This window comes from Peromyscus eremicus, chromosome 5 (genome assembly GCF_949786415.1).
Source record: "Peromyscus eremicus chromosome 5, PerEre_H2_v1, whole genome shotgun sequence".
Lineage (NCBI taxonomy): Eukaryota > Metazoa > Chordata > Mammalia > Rodentia > Cricetidae > Peromyscus > Peromyscus eremicus.
The window spans coordinates 31,365,290-31,370,756 of NC_081420.1; positions in this window are offsets into that span (position 1 = coordinate 31,365,290).

A 5,467-nucleotide genomic window follows, 5' to 3' on the forward strand; every position below is an offset into this window, starting at 1 on the left:
ATACTTGTGGGAAGACCTGTTAGCTCATCTCTCCCCTTGCCCTTTAATGGAGGCAAGTGGCCGAGCTATGCAGAGGGAACATTCATATCTCTGTGACCTTATTTCCTCCCTGAAGTGGTTTTAGGCAGAGAAAAGTGAGGCACAATGTCTAGACACCATCACGAACTTATCTGTAGAAACTGTTTTTTCCTTAGTGGGATAATGTTTCCCTGCCCGGTTTCTAAGCATTAATCTAGAAAAGAAAGAATTTAATCCCTGAAACATCTCAGGTGACTTGGTAGTCTGGAATAGACTCCCACTGGAAACACTGACATCTTGTTTTATGTATCAGGATAGTGAACAGTCTTGTAGTACAAAGAAGATCACTGAACCGTCCAACTGGTTTTCTCTCTTCTCCACTGTTTTTAGACCTGCTTCTCAGCCAGTTGGATTCTGCAAGACCCGCCACTTAGAAATTGGGTTCACTTGTAATTCTTCTGGTCACCAAGAGACTGCCTGCTGGTTGTACTCCTTGGACATGAAGCACATGTAGCCCAGAATTATGGAAATGGCTGGGTTTCTTTCCTTATTAATCTTTCTCAGTAGTCATATTGGGTATGAAAGGAAGGTAAACTTAAAACAGCCTTCTGTTGGAGACCTAGGACCCCAGATAAGTGTGCAGTTTAATATGGTTAAGAAGGGAGAAGCTTTAGGTATAAAGAAAGAGCTAATGCTGGGAGCCTGAGGGTAAAATGTTCAGTGGTTCTTGGGGCTCAGAGAGGGCCTGGCTTGGGGACTAGGAGTTGGGTAGCAGAAAAGGGGCTCTGCAAAGACAAAGCCTAGCCCTTTTGTTCCCCTGGATTTAGTGAAAACACTGAAGAAGAATGGTAGTACTTGGTTCTCTGTTCTAGCCCATATCTTTCTAGTTTGGGGGGGATCGTTTATTTTGTAGATGCCGATGGAAAGCATCAGCACAGAAACTGTTGTGGGCATGGCAATAGTGGATAAAAGCCCAGGTAGCTCTACTTATCCTTCCCCTACTTCTTTTCAAAGGCATTTTAATAGAACCAAGCTCATTTATTTCTTGTCTTGTTTGAGCAGTCTCCTTTTGGTCCTCTGACTGGGGGCATGGTTGAATCCAAGAATCCTGGTATCTGCCTGGGTTGGTTGACCAGATGCAAACTCCAGTTTGTGCTTCATGTCCAGGGACTACAACCAGTGGGGAGCCTCTCGGGGACCCATTAAACCGGAAGAGTTAATGGGCTAACTGAACTCAATTTCTAGGTGGTGGGTCTTGCAGAATGCAAGTGGCAGAGAGACAGGCCTAAAAACAGCGGAGAAGAGAGAAAACAGCTAATTGGGAAAAGATAAAAAGTAGATTATCTAGGGCAGGACAGAGGTTTGAGATGTTTGAGAAAGTGACCTGATTCTATAACCTAGAGACAAAATTCTAATTACTGTAGCATGGTGTGGGAAGGTGGTTTCCAGGAATGAAAGAAAGCCCCAGGCTTCTTTATTACAATAGGCTCCTAGATTTGATCCTGGAGACACTGATCCACCCTTCAAACCTGACCAGATCTGAGCAATTTTCATTGCTCAGTTTTAGTCCAGTTTCCTTATTGTCCGATGTTCTTTAAACTTTCAATTTGAAAAGCAGGATAGCTATCTTTTGAGTATCTTTGCCATAAGCTAATTCTAGTCTTTAAAATTCTTAACTTTGAGGTTTCTATTTCCAGAACAAATTAAAAATCAGACCTTTCCTGGTGTTTATCGTGGGAAGAGGCCTGTTTTCCCACGAACATAAGTGACTCTCACCTTTCAGAAGAGTGCCATCGTGTTGATGTTACAGACTGTGAGGATGGTTCAGTCAGGAAGATGCAAGTATAGGACCTGAGTTCAGTTCCCCAGACCGGCATGAAAATAAAGCCAGGTCTGGTGGCAAACAATTTTAATTCCAGCACTGGGAAGGCAGAGACAGGTAGATCCCTAGGACTCACCAGCCAGCCTCCTTGGTTAGTTCTAGGCGAGTGAGAAACTGTACCTTAAAATACACAAGCAAGGCAGGTGCTACCCAAGAAATGACCTTTAGCTTCTACACACATGTGCATAGGCCCTTTCATACCACACAGCTATGCACAAACACACGCATGAACACACACAGCGCAATAATACGAACACTAGCACTAGTGCTATTACTATCCTCAGCCACTGGATTTTATACTCTTCTAGGTGCTCTTCCTGTCTTCAAGTTTAGGGAGGTCATTTTGGAAGGAGACTATCTTTGGAATCCCAGATGACCAGTTTCCTGGTGTTAACCCAGAAAAGTTGCCAGGAGGGAACCAGAAAAGGGAAAAGAAAGTTCCTGGGTGAATGAACAGTTGCCTTTGGCCATCTACTCCTAGCCTATGACCAGCACCCCAACCTGTATTCCAGAAAGAGAAAGTCACAAAGCCTCCCGCTTGAACACCTGATGGGACTTGACAGTTGTCCAGAGGAATAAAATATATTTAGCAGATCATGTAAGAAAGGTTGTGGTGACCTGTTGGTGGAGGTCTGGGTGAGCCAGCCCCAAAACTGTGAGCGTGGGAGAGCTGTCCCCATTACTCATCTGTCCTGTGGTAGCATGGGTCAGGGAGGATGCCCCCACCCCCATCAATGCCTGAGGCATGTGTGACAGCTGACCCTGAGGTCATAAGAGCCAGAGCTGGAGAGCTGTCCCTGCCCCTCATCAACTGCACTACTCTGGAGAATTTTCCCTATACCACACCTGACCAACACAGGAGAGTTGGCCCTGAAGATATAGGTTTGGGAGAACCGACCTTGAGGACATGAAAGCAGGAGAAATGGCCCCACCCTTGCTCATCACTGCAAGGGGTAAACTAGTCAGGGCAATGCAGGAGAGCTCACCCTGGTAGCGAGGACAAGGGAGAGCTGGAGGGCTGAGCAACCCTGCAACTACTCAGGCTCAGAACCAGGATTATGAGTTGATCCACCCCAATATCCACCCCATCTGTGATCTGCTGGAGCATGTGAAGGGAACGGTCCTGCAGACCCAAAGCTGCAGGATCTCCACAACATAGGACAACAACAGGATATCCAAGAGGACACCCAGTGGGATCCAGCATCGATAGTGTAGCAGAGACCAGAGTCTTCGAACCAGACCAATGACTCTTTGCAATGAACACTTGCAAGTAAAGCTATATGGATAAAAGGGTTTACTGTGTGACTCACTGTGTCCCACTATAGCTTCCATGATGAGACTGGGTTTTCTTTTCTCTTAAATTTTATTTTATTTTATTGGGAGTGGGGAGGTTGCAAGGGCAGAGGGTGGATACAAAGGGACGGGGAAATGAATGAGATGGAGATGTATGATGTGAAAGATGCAAAGAATAAATAAAAAAGAAAGTAAAAAAAGAAATAAATGTTGGAGTGGAGCTGTGAAGAAAATTGTCCATCTATCTATCTATCTATCTATCTATCTATCTATCTATCTATCTATCTATCTATCATCTATCCATTTACATCTATGAAGAATCTATTTATATACTGGTTATAAAGAATTTGGAACATATTCCAAAGGCAGGGGGAGAAAGAGAGAGAGGAAAAGCATATTAAAATGCCATGCAATCATCATCTAGATCAGCATTTATTAGTCTGTGAGCACCTTGTTTAACTCTATCTTCCCTACCTCATTTCTTTTTTCTTTTCTTTTCTTTTCTTTTCTTTTTTTCTCCCTCTTTCTCTTACAGTACTGGGGATTGAATCCAGGGCTTGCACATGCTAGTCAAGCAATTTGGCACTGAGCTATATCCCAAGTACTTTTGTTTTGTTTTGTTTTTGTTTTTGAGACAGGATCCTACTTTGTAATCCATGCTAATCTTAAGCCAGGGTAAGCAAGCCAGTAAGCAGCACCCTTCCATGGCCTCTGTATCAGTTCCTGCCTCTAGGACCCTGCCCTGTTTGAGTTCCTGTCCTGACTTCCTTCAGTGATGAACTGCATTGTGGAAGTGTAAGCCAAATAAACTCTTTCCTCCCCTGCTTACTTTATGCTCATGGTGTTTCATTGCAGCAATAAAAACCCGAAGTCAAGTTGGTACCAGTGTAGTGGAGTGTTGCTGTGATAGACCTGACTGTGTTTTGGGGAGGGTTTTGGAAAGACATTGGAACTTTGGGCTAGAAAAGCCAGTGAGTGTTGAGACCTCAGTGGGATGTTCTGTAGGAACTTAGAAAATAAGTATATTGAAGAGTGGTGTAGAAGATGGAGGCCTGGTTTGTGAATTTTCAGAGTGAATATTACAGACTCTATCAGGGCAATTTGCTATTTTGATTTAAGATTCCATGGTTCTGGTCAGCTGGGGCTGAGAATCAGCTGTGATTAACAAGATACCAGAACTACTGAAGTGAAACCTTTGCATTACTGGGACAATTGATGCTGGTTGGCTTGGGCTAAGAAATTATCGGTGATTAAGAAGAGAGCAGCATCACTGAGGTGAAATCTTCTGGGAAGTGTTTCCTGAGAGCACAGAAAAGCTGTGTTCCAGAGGCCGCCAAGGTTGTACCTCCTGCTGGCAGCTGGACTTGGTGATGTGTAAGAGTCACCTAGGTGGTACTGGTTTTAAAGGCATGAAGGGGTCGTGGAGAGCAGCTGAGGCTTGGCACTGTGAGAGGCCAGGAGAGGCCATTGGTGAAGGTGCAGCCTCAGTGGCAGTTGAAGACTCAGGACTGAAGGGGTCATGCAAAGAAGTTGAGACTTGGCACCATGATGAGAGTCTATGAGAGGCTGTTGGTAAAAGTGCCGCCCAGTTGCAGCAGAAGACCTCAGTGTTTTGGAGATGCCAGTACCATGGAATAACTACCAAGAACAGCAGCAGCAGTGGAGTGGAAGCTGCTGGAGCCTAGAAGACGAGCTGTGTGTGCTGCAGTGGTCAGAGCCTGAGAAGTGACTCAGGCCCTTTGGAGGAGCTCAGAAGATCAAGAATGAATCCCAGATAATTGGACATTGAGTTATTCATATTGTTGGAGTTTGGTTTTGCTTGGTACAGATTGTGACTGTTCCCTGGCTCTTCACTCTTGAAGAGGTATTTAATTTAATTTTGACTTTTAAAGGAGGCCACAGATGAAAGACTTGTACTTTTAAAAGAGATTGGATATTTCAAAGAGACTGGAATTTTAATGTGTTTGAATTTGTAAAGACTGTGGGACTCTTAAAATTATTTATGATTTTAATATGAGATCTTGGGGGTAAATAAGAAAGGAAAAGTTGTAGCTTAATAGTGATGTATTTGTATGTCAAGTTGACAAGGGGTCAGTCATACTGGCTGGTTTTATGTCAACCTGACACAAGTTATTGAGCAATTGGAGAGGAAGGAGCCTCAGTTGAGGAAATACTTCCATGATACCCACCTGTAGGGCATTTTCTCAGTTAGTGTTCAATGGGGGAGGGTCCAATCAATTGTGGGTGGTGCCATCCTTGGACAGGTGGTCCTGA